Below are 25,487 nucleotides of genomic sequence, written 5' to 3' on the forward strand. Positions count from 1 at the left end.
AAGGCGGCCAGTGCTGCGGCTTTGCTAGGGCGATATGATCATGCCCTTTGGGAGTCCCTCCAGCAATTCGCGGAATTTCTTCCCTGGGAGAAGAAAGAGGACTTTCAAGAGATCCTGAAGGAGGGGATGCTGGTGTCGAACCAGCTCATCAGCGCGGCTGAGGATAAGTCTCTTCTGGCGGCACATGGGTACTGTCATGGTGTCAACCAGCTACGCCACGCTTGGCTTCAACTTACATCGCTTAAGCCGGAAGCGCAGCAGCGGGTGGCCAATCTGCCTTTCTCGGGGGAAACCCTGTTTGGCAAGCATGCGAATGACGAAATGGCCCGCATGAAGGCAGAGGCCGACACCCTAACGGCAGTCGGGCTGGAGAAGCCCAAGGAGAAAAAGACGTACCGCCCATTCCAGAGACGGTTTGGGGCGCAGGGCAGAGGGCGAGGACAGACTTCGGGACAGCAGCAACTACAGCAGCAGCAGTTCCGGAAGCCCTTCATGAAGCGCCAGAAGGGTAGAGGCGGCCAGCAGTCCGCAGCAGCGAACAAAGGCCCAGCTGGGTCTCGACCCTGAGCGGTTACTTCCTCTACATCGGTTACCCGCTCCGGTGGGGGGGAAGCGTTCAATTTTTTCTGTCAGAGTGGAGAAAAATTACTCCGGACAAGTGGGTGCGGAATATTGTTTGCAATGGATACAGTCTTCGGTTCACCAACCCGCCTCCATCAATTCTACCGGTCAGCGCGCAGTTTCAACTGCGCGAGCTCCAGGCGGAGGCAGATATCCTGTTAAGGAAAAGGGCGATAGAAGACGTACTTCTGTCTCAAAGAGGAAGAGGTCTGTACTCCCGGTTCTTCCTGGTTCGCAAGAAGGACAAGAACGAGTTCAGGTCCATTCTGGATTTGCAACAAGCAAACAAGTGGATTCGCAGATAAGTTTTGCTTGCTGTCGTTGCATCTGATTTATCCTCAGCTGCAACAGGGAGACTGGTTATGTGCTATAGACCTACAGGATGCGTACTTCCATGTGCCCATTGCACACAAACACAGGAAGTTCCTGCGATTCCAAGTCAGCGCCAATCATTATCAGTACACAGTACTGCCATTCGGACTGAAGTCTGCGCCCAGAACATTCTCGAAGTTCATGGCAGTGGAAGCCGCACACCTAAGGAAGAACAAGGTGTTTGTCTACCCGTACCTCGACGATTGGTTGATCAAGGCCTCCTCCTTCTCGGAAGCTCAAGCGCACTTCCAGAAGACGTGCGTTCTCTTGAACAAGCTGGGGTTGCACATCAACATGTCCAAGTCTGTCCCGACTCCGGTCCAGTGCATACAGTACTTGGGAGCCTCCATCAATACGCTGTCAGCAAGCGTGTCTCCTTCGGAGGAGAGACGATTATCACTCATTCGGAAGGCTCAGGCTCTTATGACCGCTCCATCTACAACAGTGAGGACGGTGTCTTCTCTACTGGGGTCGATGGCCTCTTGTATCTTCCTCACGCCACACACACGGCTGCACATGAGACCATTGCAGGAGTGCTTGGAGGATCAGTGGGATCAGAGGAAAGGATCTTGGGACGACAAGATACGACTGTCTCTGCATGCTATTCAGTCCCTGAAGTGGTGGTGTTCAGTCGAGAATCTCCTCAGAGGGGTTCCCTTCCACAAGGACATTCCCACACAGACTATCGTGACGGATGCGTCTCTCCACGGCTGGGGGGCACACTCCGTAGACTTACAGATACAAGGAACGTGGTCCCCGACGGAGTCCACGTACCACATCAATTTCCTGGAACTCAGAGCTGTTCACTTGGCACTGAAGACGTTTCATCCGTCCTTCCAGACCAACTCTCTGCTTGTGCAGACAATACGACCACGATGTATTACCTCAACAAGCAGGGGGGCTCGAGATCGCGCACCCTGTCGCAGGAGGCGCAGGCGATCTGGCACTGGCTCCTAGCCAGAGGACTGACGATAACGGCTGCCCATTTGCCAGGTGTTCAGAATGTTCAGGCCGACGCACTGAGCAGACTGATTCAGGAAAACCACGAATGGGTCATAAACGACGAAGTACCAGGAGAAGTCTTCGCAAGGTGGGGGACTCCAGACGTAGATCTGTTTGCCACCGCCGCAAACCGCAAATGCCGAGACTTCGCCTCCAGGTACAACCAGCAGGGGACGCTGGGGAATGCGTTATGGATCAACTGGTCGAACAGCTTTCTGTACGCTTTTCCACCCATTCCCCTGATTCTGGCAGTGCTCATCAAGCTGTCCCAGTCCAGGGCGCGGATGATCCTGATTGCCCCGGAATGGCCCAGGCAGTGGTGGTTCACGGACCTGCTACACCGGTCTCCTTCCTCAAATACGGCTGCCGTGCAGGCAGGACCTTCTCACGAAGTTCGGGGGGCAGATGGTGCACCCCAACCTCTCGTCTTTGAGTTTGGCGGCATGGCTCCTGAGATAGTGCAATATGGCCATTTGAATCTACCAGAAGATTGTATAGACATACTGAAGGAGGCTAAGCGACCTTCCACTAGGACTTCCTATGCTTACAAGTGGAAGAGATTTTGCATCTGGTGCAAGTCCAAGAACTATGACCCGACGACGTGTAAGGAAGATGTTATCCTTCCGTATCTGCTACATTTGGCGCAGTCTGGCCTTAATGTCCATTCCATTAAGGTTCATCTCTCTGTGCTAACTGCCTACAGGAAATGCCCTTCACAGACTTCCTTCTTCCAGATCCCTGTGATCAAAGATTTTTTGGAAGGCTTGAAGAAAGCGTTCCCTCCTGTCCGTCTTCCTTTGCCTTCATGGGAATTGAACGTGGTGCTGTCCAGATTGATGAAGGAGCCTTTTGAACCTAGTCATAAGGCTTCATTGCAGCACCTGTCCTGGAAGGCGGCGTTCCACGTGGCCATTACATCGGCCCACAGGGTGAGTGAAATTCAGGCGTTGTGTTGCCAGGAACCTTATACTGTATTTCATGCTGCTAAGGTTGTTATGCATACTCACTCTAAATTTCTTCCCAAGGTTATATCTGATTTCCATGTTAACCAGACCATAAATTTACCTACGTTTTTTCAGAATCCTTCATCTACATCGGAAAGGTCCCTGCCTTCCCTGGATGTTAGGAGGGTGTTGAAATTTTATCTGGATAAAACCAAGGATATTCGTAGGTCGGACCAATTGTTTATTAATTATGGATCAGTCAGGACCGGTCTTGCGACCTCGAAACAATCCATCTCGAGGTGGATTGTGTCCTGTATACAATTGTGTACCAAAAGGCTAATAAGACCTTAGGGGGTAAACCTAAGGCTCATTCCACCAGGGGCAAAGCTGCCATGACTGCTTGGCTACGTAATGTTCCAATTGCAGAAATCTGCAAGGCGGCCACTTGGAAGTCGATCCATACCTTTGCTAAGCATTACTGTCTGGACACTGATGCCAGGGCAGGCGCTCAGGTTGGGCAGGCTTCGCTACAAAATCTGTTCGCACAGTAGTGGTGTTATTTCTCTTTTCTCCACCGCCGCTTGGTGTGGGGATGGGCTTGCCATTCTATTCACTAGATTATGACTATACACAGAGATCCCCTACTACAGAAGGAGTAGTTTCTGTCCTGTAACTCCAGTTCTGTGGTAGGGGTATCTCTGTTATAGTCATAAGCGCCCACCTTCCTCCCCGGTGGAGGGAGATATTCTTGTAAGAAATGCTACAGGTCTGGCGTGTTACGCCTTCAAAAAGAACTGAAAGTAAAAGGGACCTGCAGTGCATTCTGTGATACTGGGAGACTTCTGGAAAGTTCTCTTAAAGGCACAGTATCATGTTCTGAGCCACATAATGGCAGCCTATGGGGCTTGGAAAACAACAGAATGTACAAAGTTCCCCAAAAGAAAGGTAATAGGTTAGGGAGGTGACTCTCATTTAAGTTGTGTAAAATCGTGACAGGGAATAAAGGTAAACCCTTATCGGAACTAAGGATGCCTCGCACAACTAAAAAGCTGGACGACTGTTGTCATCCTACCTGATGGTTGTTTTGTATCATCATTGGCCTCCTGCTCCAGCGACAGGCTGGCGGTGCAATGCCTGACTGGCAGTACAGAGTGCTACTCTTTTGTGGAGTTCTTTTGTTCCTGGCCAACAGATGCGTGTGTGTGAGGGGCCTGGGAGGTGAAGTAGTGAGCGTGAAGGGAAAGTTAAGAAAGGTCAGTAAAGTCCACTTCAGATTACTTTATTCATGTGGCTCACTGCCTTGTTAAAATAGTGAAGGGAGGGGTACCGAAGCTCAAAGGTAAAGTGGTTTGGCTTTGTTCAACCCTCGCCTATGGTGTGGTCAACATGTTTCATGCCTCAGTGGCAATTCATCAGGACCTAAGTATGCTCATCAACTGGAAAGAGAAATCTATCAAAGTTGAAAGAAGTTTCACATACAACCTGCGTGGTGGATGTGCCAAGGCAGGAAGGAGTCCTGCATCGGTTCCCGCCCCCTAATCCCTGGTGGATGGTCCCCACAGACTGTCCTTGTGGGGCCTGAGCTGTTAGGTGATTACCTGGTTAGCTCGAGGCACATGCTGAAAAGCACCTACCCCTACCACGACGGCGATGCGGGATCGCAGGACAGCCTATGGGGCTTGTCTGTCCACTTCTTCCTCTCTATCATTCCAGAGGGTTTTGATGTTAAAGGCAAGGTTTTTCTCTGTAGAAAAATCTGGACAGGCTGTGCTGTTTGTGGAATTTCTAGTTGAAGTACTGGACAGTGTAGCCTGTGGAAATAGGCTGAATTATCTGTCTTTAAATTCTCTCTTAAGTGTCTGTGCAGTTCTGCATGTTTTGACAACTTAAGAGATTATTTTTGATTGCTCCGGGGTCCACGCACATGGGCTGGACTATTCACTAGATTATGACTATAACAGAGATACCCCTACTACAAAACGGAGTTACAGGACAGAAACTACTCCTTCTGCTATACGTTCGTCTGTCCGTACCTATCCTCCTTGCCCATCCTCCACCTTTTCCACCCACCTCATCTCTTTCTTTTCTACTGAGCCAAGCCAGCAGTCTCCTTGACTTATCTCCAACATCATAAAGGCGGTGGAGCATCGCCAGGGCCTGTGTCCTTGCCTCCCCTGTCACCAGATGTCTATATTGCCGTTGAACGTCCAAGAGTTGTCTAAGGGTCCCCTGATCTCCATCTGTCTGATGCTTCTGCTCCAATGCCAGAATCTGGGATTCCAGCCGTCGGGTCTCCCCCTCTTTCCGCCTTTCGGCCGCTCTCCTATTCTGGGTTCTGTCCCTCAGGACCGTCATTAGTGCTTCCCAGAACGTTACCCGAGAGGAAACTACCCTCATTCTCCGCCATATACCTTTTCACGTCTGCCCGCAGACCCCGTATAATGTCTGCATTTTGCAGATCCCAGGCCGACAGACGCCACACAGCGTGCCTTGTTTTCTCCCCCCCCCCCCCTATCTTAGCCAGGAGAGCCGAATGGTCCGAGACGCCCCTCGCCTGATATTCCACCGCATCAGCGACCTGCAGTTCCTGCCTGTCCATGAATATATAATCCAGGCAGGAGTACACTTTATGCGCCCCCGAAAAAAAGGAGTAGACTCGAGCCTCCGGGTGAAGCCACCTCCAGGAATCCACTAGTCGCAGAGCCGCCATTGTCCTCGCTAGCAAGGTGGGTGCCGAGGCCCTGTCCCTGTCACCCGTTCTGTCCAGCGCCGGAACCATGACATCATTAAAGTCACCCCCCACTTCTTGGACCGTGTGTGACGTTTGTAGGAGAATGTCAGTGATAGGTCTGTGCGTCCCAGCCTGCAGTTTGGCTGGTGCATAGACTGAAAGAAATGTGTAATACCGCCTCCTCCAGTGTCCCCGCACTCCCACATACGTCCCCTGGGGGCCTAACCAAGTCTGTCACCTGAAAAAGCGGGTGCTTCCTGATCAGAATTGCTACCCCCTTTGATCCTGTTATGAATCCTGCATGGGCGAGAACCCTGTACTGCCGCCTGGCGAGGAAAGCGCATTTGGTACCCTTCATGTGCGTTTCCTGCATTAGTATAAAGTCTGCTCCAACCCTCCTCACTGCATTGTGGACTATCCCCGCCTAATCTTACAGCCAAGGCCATTGACATTCCATGTGAGGATCTTAAATCCCCTCAGATGTCCGATCCTCCCCCATTGGGCTTGTCATCCACAGTGTCTATCTCGAGGCCTGCGGTGTGTAAGGGGTAAATGCACATGGCCTGTAGGTCGTAGGTGTATGTGAGTAGTGCGACATGCTGCAAACATTCCCTTCCCTCCCCAACTTCCCCCCCCCCCCCCCCCCCACATAAGTACGGGAAATATCTCCTGTCTCTCCCCATTGAATCCCCAACATCAAACTGAGAACCCTTACCCCAACTCCCCCCCGGCAGCCCCATCCCAGCCAAGTGGCTACGTACAGGACTTTCGGGCAGAGAAGGTCTATCGCCCACCCCAGAACCCCCCTAACCAACCAGTCTCAAGACAAAATTCCAGAGACGTTCAGCAATCCCCTCAGCTGTAGCTGTCAATCGGGGAACAGATTACCCCAAATAAACAGTAACCCAAAGGGGATCAGGGGGTAAAATGTGTCTACTTGCACGCAGTCCAGACTAGAGCCATTCTCTCCATAGGCCCGACAGCCCCCACTTCAAGAATGCGAGTCCTGGAGCTCGCCCTGAGAAACTCGGGCCTCCTTGTCTCCCTCCTGTTCCATCTCGGTTATCGCCGCCACCAGACGATGCATGGATGAAGTCCCTGCGCCGTCATCTCCCAAGGATTGTCTACCTGCGTCCTCCTCCCCCTCCGAGCAGGCATTCCTCGCTAGACATCGAAACCTAGACCCCGCTTGATCTCCCCGCCTCGGGGAGGACAAATTCCTCCTCCGCCTCTGATCCGAGTTGTGGGCGGGATACGGTGTCGCCTTCTGCCTCCTGCTGCCTCGTAGCCCTCTGGATCTCTGCGTCTTCGGCAGCTCCCATCGGTTCCCCACAGCAGACGTGCTCGCCCTGTCCGCCTGTCCTCCACTCTTCGCAGAGGAGGGCGTTCCTCAAGCCACTGCCAGGCGTCTTCCGGGTGAGTGAAGAAGTGTAACCTCTCCTGGAAAACCACTTTCAGCTTCGCCGGGAAGAGCAACATGTACTGGATGTGTAGGTCTCTCAGCTTTGCTTTCATTTGGTCAAAGGAGTGCCTCTGCTTCTGCACCTCCTGGCTATAGTCCGGGAAAATCATGACGTGTATTTTCAAGACAGATCTCTCCCAGCTTTCTAGCCTCCCGGAGTATCATGTCGCGGTCTGCAAAGTTAAAAAAACGGGCAATAACCGGTCTTGGTCTTGCCTCTTCCGGCGGTTTCACCAGCAGTGCCCGGTGTGCTCTTCCTATTATGAAGCAGTTGGAGAAGCACGCCGTCGGGAGGGTCTTTCGCAACCAGTTGTGGAGGAATGGTGCCATATTGTTCCCCTCGATTCCTTCACGAAAACCTACAAAGCGGAGGTTGTTGCGGCGGGCCCTATTTTCCGCATCGTCCACCTTCCACTGGAGGTGCTTGTGAGAGGCCTGGAGCACCGCCACGTTCCTCTTCAGCGTATGGATGGCATCCTCCGCATCACTCAGCAGGTTTTCCCGCAGTGGTCACCCTTTCCGTCAAGTTACGGAAGTCCTGCCGTAACAGTGTCACCTCCGGGCCCACCTCGCCGATTTTAACTTCTAGGGCCGCTCTCGAAGCCTGGATGTCGACCCGCGACGCCTGGATAGCACCCATGAGAAGCGCCGTGTTCAAGCGGGACCCCTGTGATTCCGTCTCCGTGGCAGATGGGGCCGATTTGTACCTCTCCAGTGTCCCCTGCCGTGGAGTCCTGGCAGCTGCCTCCTTCCCCATGGTCAGTGCCCTCTCAGAATGCTCCTCTGGTGTGGCCCCTGCCTGGCGTCGCTTTCAGTTCCACCCTGCACCAGCCGCACTCACCCCGTGTAGTCGCCAAGATCCGGGGCAGCAAGGGTTAGTAGCTCACTCATCCAGTACTCGCCGCCCGGCCGGCAGCCGCCGCCAGGGGAGGTCCCCCGTTCTCCACTGTCTGTCCCCAGATGTATCGCTATGCCTCAAGATCCGCCGGGCCTACTGTGCCCAATATCTGCCAGCTTACCCTAGCTTCCATGGGGCGGGGAGGGAGAGTGTGCAAAGCGATCAGTGTCACAGGCTCAAGGGCTAGGGGCCGCATCTGCCGGGGGCTCGCTGTCTCACTCCCCAGTCTGCATCGTGGTTCCCAATGTCTAGGTGCTCCTGTGCCGGACGCCACACACACTCTGCCTCTTCCGGCCTCCAGTCTGGGCAGCGCCGGGCACCAGATTGGCGGCGCCCGGCGCCAGACGGGGGAATGAGGACAGCTGTCTCCACAAATATCCGCGGGGTGCGGGAGACCGCGGATCAGGTGCCCCCCTCGCTGCCTCCGTATGCCACGTCCGCCGCTTGCACCACCCGTGTGGGCCGACCACGTAGTGCCCCCCTCTCCAGTGCCGCGTCCTCAGTTGTAGCCTCCTCCGCAAGCGCTACGCCTCAAGCCGGCCACAACTCCCAAGCAGGGACGTGTCCAGCGCCATCTCCCGCACCTGTGCGTGCCAGTAGGTCAGTCCTTCCGCCTTCCACTCCCGCTATCTCCGACAAGCCACCAGCTCTCCTACCGGCCCGCACTACAGCCCTGGCCGAGCCACTCCAGCACTCGGCAGGGGTCCCGCCACTGAGCAGGGCTCGGGTTACTCCGCTCCCGCTCCTCAATTGTAGCCCGCAGCTCGGGGTCCTCTTTCCCTCTCAGCGTCTCTATTTCAAAGGGTCGACGCCATCTTGTAGTCCAAGTCGCCGGCCTCCAGGATCTCCTCAGCGATTCTCCCTTCCGTTGTCTGCCAGGAGTAGAAAACCACTCTCCAGGTGATCACAGGGCCCTTAGGTAAGCCCAGGTGTCAAGGATGGGGCGATCGGGCGCCGTTTTTATGCCGGATTAGGATCAGCTCACCGGAGCTGCCGGGAGACACGTCCTAGTCGGCCATGCTGTTGGCCCGATCTCGTTACTTTTGTAATCCAGTACTGGTCTCCTGGGGCCAGCACTGGGGTCTCAACTCAAAACAGGTAAGTAATTACGTTTCAGTATTTTGTATGATTTTTAAGGAATGTTTCTAGTTTTCAAAAGTAGAAATTTCATAGAAAAGCAGACAATGTATTCCTCTGGAGAAAATGCAAGTTACTAGTAAACCCGCTAGGGATTACTTTTGCATTTCAGCACTAGGCTACAAGATACAATACTGGCTCCTCTGCTGATCACAGGTGAGTATTTCGGAATTTGGAATTCGGATGATTTTATATGAATATTTCAAATTTTCAAAAGTAGGCAGAAGATTTTTCGAGTCAAACCAGTCAATGTTATTCAATGGCAGGTAAGTGAGTTACCGGTTTCCTGGTGAGCACTCGACTGGTGAAGTTGTGGTTCTGGGCATAGACTCGGGGGTCCCCCAGGGTCAGGTAAGTACAGTTGGTTCACCCCCAGCGGCACAGGGGCGGCCGAGTGCAGAGATAGTTAGACCCAATGTTATCCAATGAGGGAAAGGGGGCCTCCGGTTTGTGGCTGCTGGCTAGCAGGCCACGCAGCTGTGGGAGCTGGGCTCCTGGTCACTTGCTCAGGGCAAATGGGGAAGTAGGATAGGGTACAGGTTGCACTGCCAGGGGCACTCGGGCGGCTGGGTGCAGAGTGCTTTTGAGCCATCGGGCGCTCAATGTTATTCAATGAGGAACTTCAAAAGTGAACAAAGGCTGCAGGCTCTGGGATGAAGGATCTTCTGGAGCGACCAACACTTCGAGGGGTAAGTTGGGGTCTTGGTGGATAGGTAGGCACCCAGGAGTTGGGCACAGGGGGCCGTGGGGCGCCGGGGTATCTTTTGAGGTTGGGAAATCTTACCACCTGCTGGTCGCGGTCGGAGGGGTCCTCTGTCCCGAGGCTGCAGGCGTCGTTGGGTTCGTCAAAGAGGGTCTTTGGGCAATGGACTTCGGGTCCCAGTCGCCGGGGGATGTCCTTGTGGTCCTGGATCGGCCGGGCTCGGCAAGTGCAGAGTGGGTTGGTCCGGAGCTTCCTGGCTGGCCCCAGCAGTGTTGTTGCAGCAGTGCCTCTGCTGATGGGAGTCCCAGGCTTTAAGGGGGTCAAGGCAGGCAGGTCCTCTGGATGTCCCAAGGTTGCTGTCCGCAGGAGTCGCCGGGATTATGCAGAAGCAGGTTCCAGGATCGACAGGCTGGTAGGGCTGGGCCAAGTCAGTTATCGTCGTCCTGTTAGCAGCTGCACGGCGGGTGGTCTTCCTCTTGATTTTCTTCTTTTCTTATCGGTATCTGAGGAAGTAAGGTTCAGGGAGCCCCTAAATACTGAATTTAGGGGCCTTACAGGTAGGGCAAGGGCAGGAACCAATAGGTCATTGTCCTGGGGTGGGTACACCCCCTAGCCTGCTCCTCTCTTGTGGGAGGGGGGCAGGAGCCTAGCTGTGATTGGGCAGGGCTCCCCATCTTCAAGATGGCCGGAGCCCGGGGTCGTGCTTCACCTAGCCTCCCCCACCTGAGGGGTGGGGTTGGCGCAGGCTGGCACAACCCCCTTCCGGACGTAGTTTTTCCCTCCAGTCTTCCCGCCAGAGTGGGGGTCAGAACTGGTGGGGGCCAGTTGCTGGGTACAGCAAATGGTCTGGAGAAGCTCACAGAGGCAGCATGCCTTTGAAGCTTTCCCCTGCCCATCTTGGGGGAGGAGACATAGCACCTCGCCCAGGATGTGCATTGTTGCAGGCCCAGGAGAGCGGGGGGCTCTCCACCCAGGGGCCCAGCAACATGTCTGCTGTGTGGCAGCCTCTGCAGCCACTCAGCCCAGACGTGGATTGTAGGTGAGGTTTCAGGGGGCATCTCCAAGATACCCTCGGTGGTGCATTCTTCATTAAATCCCACACTGGCATCAGTGCGGGTTTAATGTGCTGAGAAGTTTGGTACCAAACTTGTCAGTCTTCAGTGTAGCCATTATGGTGCTGTGGAGTTCGTAATGACAACCTCCCAGCACCATATACTCTTAATGGCATCACTGCACTTACAGTGCCCAGGAATGGCCCTGGGTACTGTAGGGGCACAGGGCTCATGCACCTGTGCCCACACCTCTGGCATAAGGCACCCAGCTAGAGGGGTGACTGAAGTATGCCAGGGCAGTGGGTTCTGTGGGCATGGCACACGGGGATGTGTGCCATGTCGACTTTGTTTAGTTGTGTACGTAGTCACTCAGCCTGTAAAGGCAGTGTGTGGGTGCCAGGGTACAGGGCCAATAAGGGTGGGAAAATAAGTGCTGCAGCCCTTAGGGGTCTTCTCTGGTCACCATGCCCTGGGTACCTAGGGTACCATTTACATGGGGCAGATAGGTGGTCAGAGATGCCAATTGGGTTTTAGTTTCAACACAGTTTTAGGGAAGGAGTACAGGCCCTGGGTACCTGGTTGGCAGGAACCCAGGGCACTCTCAGTCAAAGCACATCAGCAGTTCAGAAAAAAGTGGGGGCATACCAAGGCAAGAAAGATGGCACTTTCTCACACTCATAGAAATAGAAGGGTCCCAAGTATACATAAACCAGTTACGTTTACCTTTCCTAGAACTATAAATCCAAGATTATTTGTACACCACTAAGTACACATAGGCATCACTAACACTGATCATTCTCTTCATGCACTCAGATATTGACGTAAATTACACAAATCTAAAACTGATATCAAGTCACCATATATAAGACAGTCAGAGTTTTGCACGATAAATTCATACAAGTTTAATAAATACACAGTTGTAAATCAACAATATATGTTATAGTCAGTCTAAAATCACAACAAAAATATATAAAACCAGTATGACAATACTGTGAGCACAAATAACAAATAAAGGTTTAAAAAGAAACAATTTGTCGACGCAGCGTTTCGTTTTTTTGGAGTTAAAAACACCTTCAGGACAGTTTCTAAATCAATAAAAACACATCATTATTATCGGTTACAAAACAAAGTGACAGTCACAATAATTTTTATATAATGGTGCTTTACAAATGTCAAATTTCAACCATTCATACCTCTTGTCTACACATATTAATCTATTCCTACAGAAAACAATAATTACAAAAATAGATTTTACAGTTGGCTAGTACTCTTTTTTTTTTTTTATACATGGTTTGAGAGAGATTATTAGTTACATGCAGGCCTCATGCTAATTGTATGACTCAGAGAATATTTGCCTAAACAGGATAAGGCTAACAAAGCGACACTGCAACATTTACCCTTATTAAATCATGTTCCAAATGGTATAAAGTTCACTGCATACCTTTCGTTTAACAGCACACTGGGGACCTTTCCATTCTCCCTCATGCGTATAGTTCACAAACTCTATGTATCCCCTTTTCTCAGTGTGGGTACTGTGTTCGAGTTTACCTAGACGTAAATTATCCTAATTAATATTATCGTCACATAGGAGTTGCCTTACGCTAGGTTATAGGGAATGTTGCTTGTTTACCTTTATTATCGATATCCGTCCCCTTAACAAACTACAGCGGAGCCACCGTTTTCGGCTGCAGGTGCTCTATCTTGGATCTAAAACACACAGAAAATTTGCTTTTACACTCGGTATTTCCTAGTTAGTTTATGTCGAGTTGTACCATAGTGAGCTAGTAATCCTACTCACCTGATTTGATACACAAGCGTGGTTAATAAATGACCATATTACAAGTTTAGTCTTGAGCCAACTTTATCATGGGTTGCCTTCACAGTGGGAGCCTCCTGGATTAGTCTTTTTTCAATTTGGACCAGTCTCTGAAAATACGAATAACCGACTCTGTTAATTTTTATGAGTCAGCAACAGATACTTCATTGATAACGTATCTAATCGTAATTCTCACTTGTTGACTGATATACAGATTTTAAAGTTACTATATGTAAACTTGATCCGTCAAAGTTGTATTCCTGGTGACTATTTACATATTAACATTGTGACAGTGTCGAGATTTTAAACAATGTTATACTACCAATACGCTAAACTTCTCTTCTAGAATCTCATATCGCGCTTACCCGGGTAAGTAGATACGGCCTCCCTGCTCCGTCTGTAGATGCAATCGCGGGTGACGTCACTCTTCACCGGTTTGAATATCACGAAGTCTGATTGGCTATCGTATCACATAGTGATGCCTATGTGTACTTAGTGGTGTACCAATAATCTTGGATTTATAGGTCTAGGAAAGGTAAACGTAACTGGTTTATGTATACTTGGGACCCTTCTATTTCTATTTGTATTTCACCTTGTCCCAGATTGGATAAGTTAGGGACCTCCCTTCTTTTTTATTCTTATACTTTCTCACACTCACCAATACCTCCTCCGGTAAATTCCACACTAGAAGATAATGGGCGTTTTCACAATTTGTTGGAGCGTGAAGAAAAAAGGTTTGCCATACCAATGCCTTCCAAGCAAGGGACTGCTTCTTATATGACTTCAAAGAACTATTTCATAAGTCAGTCAGAGCTATTCCCATAATTGATTATATCTGGGAGGAAGGTGTTAGAATAATGAAGAACCCAGCCTCTGTGCCCAGCGGTGCTTCTACATCTGGATAAAAAAATGTAAGACAACTGATGACGCCCCAGCGTGCCTCTCAGGGCACCCTAAACCGACCTCAGTAGTGATGCCGGACGCTCAACACCACTCAAAAAATCCAATGGGACCTCTTTCTGTGGACGTCTAGATTCTATTGCAAAAGGATTCTCGTCAATGTCTGCTCTAACAGTAAAGGCAGCAAACTCCTTGGCAATCTTAGGTCGCTATGATCGCTTCTTATATTGATCATCTGCCGGTAGATGTTAAAGAGGAGGCAAAAAAAGACATTGCATGAATGAGAGATAACTTCAAACGAGATAATATATTCAGCGATGGATGTTGCTGTAACAGGTTTTAGACAACTAGCTGGAGCAGCTGTTCTATGAAGACAGGGCTGGCATAAAGCCACCTCTTTTCGTCCTGAGGTTCAAAACAAAATATTGGACCTTCCATTTGATGGAGAGGCTCTTTTTGGCAGCCCTTAAAACGATCAAGACACACTGCCAAGTCTTTGGGGACGGTGCAGTTCAGAAAAGCCCCCTTTCGGGGGTCAAAGGGTAGAGGTCAACATTCCTATAGAGGAGGATATCAGCAGTACCTTTATCCGGCATATTATTCCACGTCAGTCATACAGACCTCAGTTCAAACAAAGACAATCACCTCAGACATTCTATTTCAGAGCGAATAGAGGAAAGGCATCATGGGCCGGCAAGGATACTAACCGCCGTCAATGGTATACCTCTGGCTCCGGCTCCAACTCTCAGTTCACCAAGCCAATAATTTCAGTCTCAACCTGCCCACCTGGGAGGCAACATTTCATACTTCCTCCACCAGTGGCCAAACCATTACTATGGACCAGTGGGTTCTGCGCCTAGTTCAATTTGGACACACTCTAGAATCCACCTAACAACTGCCTACAACCCCCCCACAAGCCTCCCACCACAAGCTTCTCAGTGCTCTTCAGCAAGAGGTAAAGAACATGCTGAACAAAGGGGCAATAGAGAAAGTACCATTCTCAAGCAGGGGCACAGGTTTCTACTCCCGTTTCTTCTTAATCAAAAAAGTTTTGCAGCGTGAATCTTTCTGGATTCACTATGATGTGCATTATTCCGCGGTCTAGTGGTTGGGTCCGAAATCGTAGTATTTTCTCTTTTTTTTCTTTCGTAGCCCAGGTGGGTGTCGACGTCCCACCTTTTGGTGTCCTTCCCGTGACGTCTGCTCGCTTCCTGCGGAAGCTCCCACCCTTGGGTGCCATCTTCAGATTCTTTTTTCCGCCGTTTGGTCCGGATCGTTCCCGAGTGGCTCCAGAGTTTTGGAGTGAAAGAAAAGACTAAGGAGACTACGAGGGATAACATCATCGAGCCAGGACGACGAAGAAGGAGAACTTTGAAAACTTCGAAGTCCAACGGAGAATGCGCACACAGGGGGCCCCCTGAGCGCGCAAAATGGACAACACACCTTTTAAATTCTGCCGTAAATGCCACCATAAATACGTGCGGGAGGATCAGCTCCCGGTTTGCAACCTCTGCATACCGGTCCACCACGAGAGCAAGGACTGCAACGCCTGCTCCGCCTTCACACCGAAGACTCTCCGGGTTAGAGAGGGACAGAGAAGAGCCAATTTCAGCATGCAAGGCAAGGGACAGACACCGTCCCTTCGAGACCTGGGGCTCTTGAGCGACGAGGAGGACAACGTCGCCTGAGAAAACGACGACTACATGGTCGTAGAGACCGATAAGAAAACTTCTAAAGAGGAAGGAGAGTAGACAACCCCTAAACCCCCGACAGAGCCTCGAAAGTCTGAGGCAGACTCTCGAAAAACTGAGTCTAAGTCCTCGAAGGGAGCACTGGCGCCGAAAACCTCGACGGCCACAGCTGCAACCAAGGACAAAAAGCCCAGTGGATCCTTCAAAATGGACTCCCAGGCGGCGAAGACCGGCGAAAAGCCAAGGTCGTTGAAGCTCGTTCCCGAAAAGTAAGGTTCGACTTCGAAAGAGAATGATCCGAAGGTCGCTTAGGCACCGACCAAGGACCCAAGGCCCATCTCTACGTCAAAGTATACATCGAAGAGAGCAGCCGACCCATTTGACGCCGAACAGGCCGCCGAAATGGAGAGAAAGAAAAGACTGCTCGAGGCCGAAATGGATAACATCCTGCAAAGGAAAAAGGAGTTTGATGAAAGGATGAAGAAGTTCAACATCCTGTCGAAGCCAAGCACGGTGATCGTCGACATGGAAGAGTAGGAGGACTTCGAGGCCGAAGAGCCACTGAAAAGTCCCGAAATCCAGGAACACGCGGAGGAAGAAACCTTCTACTACGAAGACGAAGGTTGAAGACGATCAGCGGACAACCCTCGGATCAGCATCCTCTGGGACACAGGACCTGGAGTGGTAGGACACCGAGAGCCCGGAAGAGGCCGTGGACACATACCCTTCGAGGCCTTCGCCGCCAGACGACATTGGGATCTACAATATGGTCATCAAGAACGGCAACAGCTTTTGGAGTCAAGCTGGATGAGGAGAAACCAAAGGCAGACTTCCTCCTGGAGACCCTGCTCCCCACGCAGACTAGGAGCCAGTACCTCCCCATGCTGGAGAGTGTCATGGCTCAGGGGAAAGACGTTCAAGGAACCAGCGACATGCAGGTCCGTAACACCTAGGACGGAGAAGAAATATAAACACTCCACCAAGGACCCTCCATACATCCGAGGATGTGTTACTGCGGACTCCATTATTGCAGCAACTGCCAGGAAGAGGGCGAATGTGCAAACGACATCGGGACCACCTCCAGACAAGGAAAGCAGGAGGATGGACCTAACTGGGAGAAAGATGGAAAGAAATGCTGCAATGCACTGGCGCATGGCAAACTCAAACTCCCTGCTAAACAGGCACCAGTACCAAATTATGGACGAGATCGGACAGCTGATAAAGCACCCCCCAGACGAGTACCAGCAAAGAGCTTCACACCTTGTGGAAGAGGGGGAAAATGTGGCAAATGCTTGCCTCAAAACAGCCTTCGACGGAGCATACACGTCCAGCAGGCTGATGATGTTGGCACTCACCGAGAGAAGGCACTCTTGGCTCAGGATCTCGGGGTTCAAACTAGAGGTACAGTACATTTTAAGCACCCCGTTCAATGGAGAGACATTGTCTGGGGCGCCGGTGGATGGAAAAACTTACCCAGCTGAAGAAAAGCGAAACTGCAAGATCCATGGGGGCCTTACAATTCAGAGGAACAAAGAGGGGTACCCCGTCACGAAGACCGAACGGCAGGGGTGGAAACCAGCCAGGAACGTCGCACCAGACTTTCCAGCAGTCACAACATGGCGACACCCAAACACAGCAAGGGCACCAGAAACAAACATGGCACCAACAGAGGGGCCAGTCCTTTTGCGGGAGAGGAAACGGACGAGGACAAAACAAGAGAGGGAGCCAACAGCCCACCTTTAAGTGACTCCGTTATGAAACACGTGCCCACCCGCGCAAATCCTCCCCTGGTGGAGCACAAAAAGAGCAACACAGGGTTACACGGACCAAACATCTCCGAACATGTAACACCTGTAGGAGGCAGGCTAAGTCATTTCTTCCAGGAGTGGAAGAAGATAACCACAGAAAAATGGGTACTGAACATCATACAGTACGGATACTGCATAGAACTGGAAAGGACACCACCAAACAGGAAGCCGAAAAAGAGGGTGCAGTCAGGAAAGGAGCTAGAGCTACTTCAAAAGGAAGCGGAGGACCTCCTAAAAAAGGAGGCCATCGAGCCAGTACCATACAGAGAAAGGAACAAAGGAGTGAACTCAACATACTTCCTCGTGCGAAAGGTGGACGAAACACTGAGACCCATCCTAGACCTAAGGTTCCTGAACAAGTTCGTGAAAACACCAAGGTTCAAGATGACGTCCCTACAAGAGGTTATTCCTCAAATAAGGGGCGGAGACTTCATGGCCACCATGGACCTCAAAGATGCCTGCCTGCACATCTCAATGAACAGGCAGCACAAACACCTACTGAGGTTTACCATCAACAAAGATCACTACCAATTCACAGCCCTAGCATTCGGACTAAAATCCGCCCCAAGGGTCTTCCAGTGCTTCACAGAAGTGGCAGCGCACCTAAGGAGGGAAGGGATCCATATATACCCTTACCTGGACGACTGACTAATAAAGGCAAGTTCGCACAGGACATGCAAGGAGGACGCAGAGCGCGTGACAAGTACACTGGTGGACCTGGGTTTCTCCTCTATGGACCCAGAGCAAGTAAAAATCTTCCTAGGAGCACAGATCAACACCATACAGAGCAAGGTGTTTCCCAGCGACAAAAGGACACGGGCACTGCTGAAAGAGACGCGTCTCTACCAGATGGGGCGAGCTCTGACAGTGAGGACAGCGAGCAAGATCATGGGCATGATGGCCTCCTGCATACATTTGGTACCAAATGTATGCCTCCACATGAGACCATTCCAAGAATGGCTGCAAGAGCAATGGTCACAAGCTACAGGAAGTTGGGAAGATCTAGTGGTAACGCACGCAGTACAGGAGGAGATGTCGTGGTGGAACAAGAAGAACATAACAGAAGGGAAGCCTCTAGCACCACCTGTGACAAGTTGGCCTGGTATATGATGTTCACTATTCTAATGAGCACCTTGCACCAGTCCAAACAACCCTTATGGTGATGGTTGTAAAGTCAACCTTATAGACCACCTATCCTAGTGGTAGCATGGACAAAAGCAGTCTTAGGCTTAACTCAAGAGGGCATGTGAAGCCAGCTGTTTTACCATATGCAATCCCTTAAATACCAAATGAAAGGACACCACACAGGTTATATATTCAAAATATATATGTGTTTATTTCTAAATCAATCCTCTGAACTCTTTATGAGGGCAGAGGCACAAGCACATAACAAAAAACTTAATATAACATACAATAAGTTGCACAAATATGGATAGGCCCTGGTGACCCGCTAAACCATGTACTAAAATAGTGGTATAAGAACCACGTCACAAACAATGGTAAGGCCTAGGGCCTTGAGAATCGCTGGGGCTACACTGGACTAACAGTTGTTAGGGAGCAGGAGGCCCACGGGATGCGTGTGCAGTGTCTAATTGCGCACTCGTGCACACATAGAAGTCAATGGGTGCGTAAAGTTAGAAAGTTAAAGAATTAGGAGTCTTCTGACTGGACTAGAAACTAACCATTTGAAACTAGGACACTAGGAGAGTTAATCTTCACAGGAGTACCGCAGTACTCGCGTTACCTTACCCACAGGAAGCGGGTGCATAGGTCCCAAAGTGTGTCGGGTTTTGTCGTGGAGTTCTATGGAGCCTTGGAGAAAAGATGCTGCAGGCGACCAGGATAGAAGAGTCAGGTGGGATCCAAGGGTGGATTGAGGATGAAGAGTACCTGAAAGCAGAGGGGACAGAGTCTGGGTTACTAGCCAGGGACCAGGAAGGAACCAGGCGATGTCAGGAAGCAATCAGGTGATGTCCTGAAGCTTGTCTCTGCAGCCACGTGGACCAGGAGGTGTCGACGATGACCAGGAGCTGGATACGGACTGTCCCACGAAGGCTGTCGGCGGTGTCGGTTCTGGATTCGGAGTCAACAAGCCTTGGCAAATGCAACCCAAGCAGGAATCAAAGATGGCTTCTTAGGCCAGCAAGTACTGAGGGGCTTCTCCTTCGCAGGGAAGCAAGGGCCAGTCTGGAGCAACCAGACCAGCATTGTAGATTTCGAGTTTCATCGTCACAGAGGCCACTAGCCAACGGGCAAGTGACCGGACAGACGCGTCGAGCAGAAAAATGCAAAAGGGCCCCACGCAGCACTCGGTGAGTGTTAGAGAGGTGATCTTCGGTGCAGTTGGTGCTCGGGGCTGGGGCTTCTCAATCCCCAATGCACAACTTCGAGGGTGCCTCAGAAGTTGCACGGAAAGCAATTCGCTGACTTTCCAAGATGGCCGGTCCCACGTCTCTCGTCGCCTCCACGGGTCTCAGCTTTGCTGTGGCTGTGGATCAGGCTGTTGATGTCTGGAAGTACGGGTCTTGTCAGGCTCTGTGTTCGAGCACCGGCGGGAGCAACGACAAAGCAAACCATTGAGCGCTTGATGGGGCCTGCTTGCACAGGGTGGTCACTCCTTGACCACACGGGAGATTCTTCAGTCTTCTATGTCGAGTAGGATGACGAAGGTCCAGAGTTTCGTATCAGAGTTTCAGTCAGGATATATCTAAAGTCTAAGGACACAGCTCCTACCTATGTACCAAATCTAGGGGCTGGATTAGCTGCTAGGTCCCTCCTATGGGTGGGACCCAGGAAGTGGGTGGTTACACCCTTTTCCCTTTGTCCAGTTTCGCACCAGAGCTTGGGCTGGAGTGCCCCAGAACCGGTTTGAACTGGACTATGCATGGGACACCTTGTGTGCCCCAGGCAGTGTCTCATTTCATTCAGCCCTCCCTGCCCCAATACACTATAGCCTGTCTGGGGTGGTGCTGTGACAGGACACCTATTGTCCAAGCCTCCCTCGCTGGAAGGACTCCCAGCAGCAGGAGGTCAGACTTGTGTCTGTGGCAGCAGCATCCATTTTGTGATGCTGAGGCTCTGGTTAACTTTAACCGGGATTGATGGAAGTAACATGTCTTCTCCCTCTAGAAGGGTGGAATGGCTCTGGTTAACTTTAACCGGGATTAATGGAAGTAACATGTCTTCTCCCTCTAGAAGGGTGGAATGCTACCCCCGTCGCCAGAACTGGCGAGGGGGGTAGTATTCCAAAGCGTACGACACCTTACACGACTTGTTTTGATAAAGCCAAACCAAAGATAGCATTTAACCGCGAGGTTCATAATGCACTTAAGAGTATATGGTATGGCAATACCCAGGAACAGCTAGAAGGACATGGTTCCGAAAGCTGCAGACAGGCTCAGCTCATGCTAGAACACCATCTCACATAAAACCAAGCACTCTGCCTTCAGGATTGTTAAGGCCTGCCATAGGAGTGACTTATAGGTGTATATGTGTCAAGATATAAGGTTAGACATAGGAATACTATATCTAAGCAAGGGGTGATTACACGACCTTGCCCTAGCTGAGTGATCAGCCAGTTGTGTCAGTTTGGATGGCCAGCCAGGGGTGGCAAAAGATATGCTGCAGCCCCTGGTAGGCCTTGGGTGCACCTATGCCCTGGGTACCTATAGTACACTGTACAGGGACTCATAAGAGTGACCCAAATCCCAATTGGTGATGTACCTAAAGTACATGGTGTGAATTTAGAGAGAACAGCAGGGCCGTGGGTCTGATTAGCAGGCCCACAGCCACATTAAGTCGAAAACCAGTGAAGCAAAAAGCAAAAAATGGAGTGACCATAGGAAAGCAGACCCTACTCTCCTACACCACCGACCCAAACAGTGACCATCACTACAGACGCATCCCAGAAGGGATGGGGAGCACACATGAGCAAGCTCAGGGTGAGGGGTCTGTGGACTCCAGCGGATGCGGTGAAACACATCAACTACCTGGAACTAAAGACCGTGTTCCTCACCCTGAAAGCCTTCCAGACAAAACTGTACAGCCAGAGAGTGTTGATCCAAACGGACAACACAACGATGTTCTACATCAACTAACAGGGAGGAACACAATCAGCTCCGCTATCGAACCTAGCACAGGAGATATGGAGATGCGCCATCCCACTGAAAATAGACCTGCTAGCCATACACCTACCAGGGAAAGACAATGTGGAAGCGGACTGGCTCAGCAGACAGACATCAGCATCCCACGAGTGGGAGCTCAATTCACAGGAGACGCTAAGGCTATTCAGAAGGTGGGGGAACACCGACAATAGACCTATTTGCAACACGCCTGAATGCAAAATGCCAAAGCTTCGCATCCAGGCAACCAGGGGAAGGATCCCTGGGGAATGCCCTATGGATAAGCTGGTCAAAAACATTTGCTTACGCTTTTCCCCCGATGCCATTGATGCACAGAGTACTCAACCAGTGCAGAACCAGCAACATTACCCTGATCCTGGTGGCACCACAGTGGGCCAGGCAGACCTGGTACTCACAGATAATGGAAATGGCACAAGGTGCTCCTCAAAAATTCGGCATACCTAAAGACTTACTCTCCATGCAAAACGGGGAGGTACTACACCCAGAGCCAGAGAGCCTCAGCCTAGTAGCATGGCTCCTGAAGACATAGAGTTCGCGCACCTAAGGTTACCTGAGAGCACCCTGCGGGTACTACGAGAGGCAAGGAGACCTAGCACTCGCAGGTGCTATGTGGCGAAGTGGAAGAGGTTTACACAATGGTGCAGCAAAAAGAAGCTACACAAGAAGATGACAAGAGTCAACGGTGCTAAGGTATCTGACGCACCTGCTGAAGGCAAAGCGAAGTTCATCCTCGCTGAGAGTACACCTGGCAGCTATAGTAGCCTATACAAGAGGAGAATCAGGGAAGAGTTTCATTACATTTCATTCATAAGGCCTCACTACAAATACTAACAATGAAAACAGCCTTCTTAGTGGCAATCACATCGTTGCGCAGGGTGAGCGAACTAAAGGCGCTAACGCTACAAGAACCCTACATCCAGATTCACAATGATAGGGTGGTAATGAGAACTGACCCACACGTCATGCCAAAGGTGGTGTCAAGGTTCCACATCAACCAGTCGGTGCAAATATCGAGCTTCTTTCAGAAACCGGCCACAAGCGCTGAGAGGGCACTGCACACTCTGGACGCTAGAAGGGTAGTAATGCACTACATAGAAAGAACGAAGGAGCACAGAAAGACTAAGCAGTTCCTTGTGTCCTTCGCAAGCGGTTTTCTGGGTAGACCAGTAACAAAGGGAACCATTGCGCGATGGATCGCACAAACTATACAGCTCTGCCACAAACAAGCAGACCAAGAACTAGCAGAGGGGGCACGGGCCCACTCTACTAGGAAAAAAGGAGCAACGATAGCCTTCCTGGCTAACACACCCATTCAAGACATATGCGGCAACATGGGCTTTAGTGCGCACGTTCACTAAGCACTACTGCGTGGATATACAAATTAACAAAGAAGCACAAGTAGGACAGAAGGTGCTTCAACATATATTCAACAATCAACGCTCATCTTCCACCCAGCTGCCACAAACATAACAAACCGCTACAGTCTATGCACAGCATAGTGAATCAAGAAAGATTCACGCTGAAAAACGAATAGTTTCTTACCTGTCGATGTAGTTTTGCAGCTTGAAGATCTTTCTGGATTCACTAGCGAGCCCACCCACCTCCGCCAGAAAGATGAGGCTGGAGAAGCAGGTGGTAGTACAAGGACAATACTGAAACCGACACTTTGAAGGACAAAGCGGATAAATAACTTAAATGAACATTGCCAAGGATTCGCAAACAAAACACAAACGAAAAAAAAGAATCCGAAGATGGTGCCAAAAGGTGGGAGCTTCCGCAGGAAGCGTGCCGATGTCCTGGGAAGGACAACAAAAGGTGGGACTTAGACGCCCACCATTTATTGGTAGGAATGTCCTTGCATCAAGAAGCCGCACCATTAGTGATCACAACAGATGCGTCCTTAGAGTTTGGGGAGCTTACCTTCAAGAGCTCCAAGTGAGCGAAAAGTGGCATCAAGCTCAAACTCAATCTCACATAAATTTGCTAGAGCTGCAGGCTGTGCATCTAGCCCTCCAGGCGTTTCTTCTCAGGATACAGAATTCTTCAGTGCTAGTCCGAACAGGCAATACCACAACGATGCGCTATATAAACAAGCAAGGTGGCACGAAATCTTACCATCTCTCCAAGGAAGCCCAAAAGTTGTGGGAATGGGCCATAGATCACAGAATCTGCCTCCAAGCAGAACATGTTCCAGGATGACAGAACATGATTGTGGATACGCTAAGCAGACTGACATCATCGTGTCACGAATGGGAGCTGCACCACCAAACCCTGAGGAACGTATTCCTGTGCTGGGGCACACCGGACTTGTTCGCAACTCCCCAGAGCCGCAAATGCCGGCACTATGCAAGTTAATACATATACAACTAGGGGTAAGCCTATATCTCTAAATGTAGAAAAGCTTAAGTGGTTTGGGCTTTAGGGACAAACGCTTACAACTTGTGTTTATCCTGGTACATTTATTCAAACCTCTTCACTTCATATCTCTAGTTAAATTTTCATAATTTCATCACATAGAAGAATGAAAGCAATGTCTTTCAGTATTCATTTCACAAAAGACATATCATAAACATTTACACAAATAAAGAACATTTACACTTTTCGAAAGATTGGTCTGTGTAACAACTTTTGGCCCAGATACGAATAAATTCAGGCAAATAATACTTAAAAACTAGCACCTCCTTGAAAGTCTTGAATGTCCCTCCCCAAAGCCTTTATTTGCTATGAAAAAAACCCTAGTATAGGCCACTAGATTATACGTGCAGTCATTTCAATAATGAGACCAAAAAGTGATTTACTTTCAAAATGAAACATGAAGCCGATAGCAGGTCAACACAAATGTGGTACCTGTGTGGCATGCAGTAATACCATCGAAGGCACTGAATTCAGTCACAAAAAATTCAGATGGAAACATACTGAGTTCTCTAATTGTAAAACTAATAATGTAGTTTATGCAGTAGTATGCCAGTGTGACAGAATTATTATAGGGAAAACAACTCAACAGGTGAACATCAGAATCACACAGCATAGGTCCAGAATTAAGAAGAAAGTGTTGACTGCCCCAATGGTTGAGCATTTTGTAGCTAAAGCCCATGGTGAGATTGATTTCTATGGGACCACTTTGGCGGTAATAAATACAGCTAAACGACATGTTGACACAGAAAGCCTGCTACTACAGAAAGAGGCTTATTTAATTATGAAGTTAAAAACAGTACAGTGACCGGACTGACAGTATGAGCGAACTCAATAAGATTTGAGTCACAATATATATCATTCGGAATGGCAGAGTTCTGGCAACAAATTGTTGCTTTGAACAATAATTGGTGCTTGGTACAACGAAGGTTATATTACTGAATGTATTTATTAGTAAGATATGTCTTGGAGCTCAGAGAGAGTCTGCAATACGAGCAATTGGTCCGAAACTTAATAATAGAAAACATCTCACTAATCGGGCATTAATGACAGGGAAGAGGCTATGAGGAACGAGTGCTTCCGATAATGAATGCTAAACTACATTTCCTAGAATGCACTACGTACGACCTCTGAGAGAGACTGCAATTCTATTGGGTGCTGTTAATAGCCATGCCCCGTTTTTTTCCCCTTTTTTTCAATTGGTGTTTCACACACGCGGAAAATCCGTAATGGCGGCATTGAGAGAGGGAAAACCAGCGATGTATGGAATAGTTTGAACAACAGCGGTGAGTGAAACATCGAAATAATTCCTTATAAACAGTTTAAATAGATCACGTAAGTAGACTCACTTGCGTGTTCTGTTTTAGGAAACACGAAGTTTGACGGAAGGCTTTGAAAAAGCCGGAGAGCGTGGCGCCCGGGAGGAACAATTACAAAGGTAATTGCCGGCAACATAGTATCCGCGACTAGAAACTGCGTGGCTTTGGGGGAAAGATCTAAGCAGTACCCTCTCTCTTTTGAAGTCACGAGAAGACAACAAAACAATTTATGATATAAATTAGGCGGACAGATTTAATAACTGCGACAGCTCTATGAGCAGGTACCGATTTATTTATTAATAGACTTTACCCCAGTATTGGAACTTTCATAGATTCCCATGCTTTTGTATCATTCCCCGTCGTCGGAATGGGAGTCTCGGTAACAAAAATACCATAGCTGTAGGCACAAAAGACCAAGGAAAAAGGCCTAGGCCTCATTCCCTTTTGTAGCATATCACCCTCTTTGTGTAAAAGAGA

The sequence above is a fragment of the Lissotriton helveticus genome, chromosome 1_1 (assembly GCF_964261635.1).
Source record: "Lissotriton helveticus chromosome 1_1, aLisHel1.1, whole genome shotgun sequence".
Classification (NCBI taxonomy): domain Eukaryota; kingdom Metazoa; phylum Chordata; class Amphibia; order Caudata; family Salamandridae; genus Lissotriton; species Lissotriton helveticus.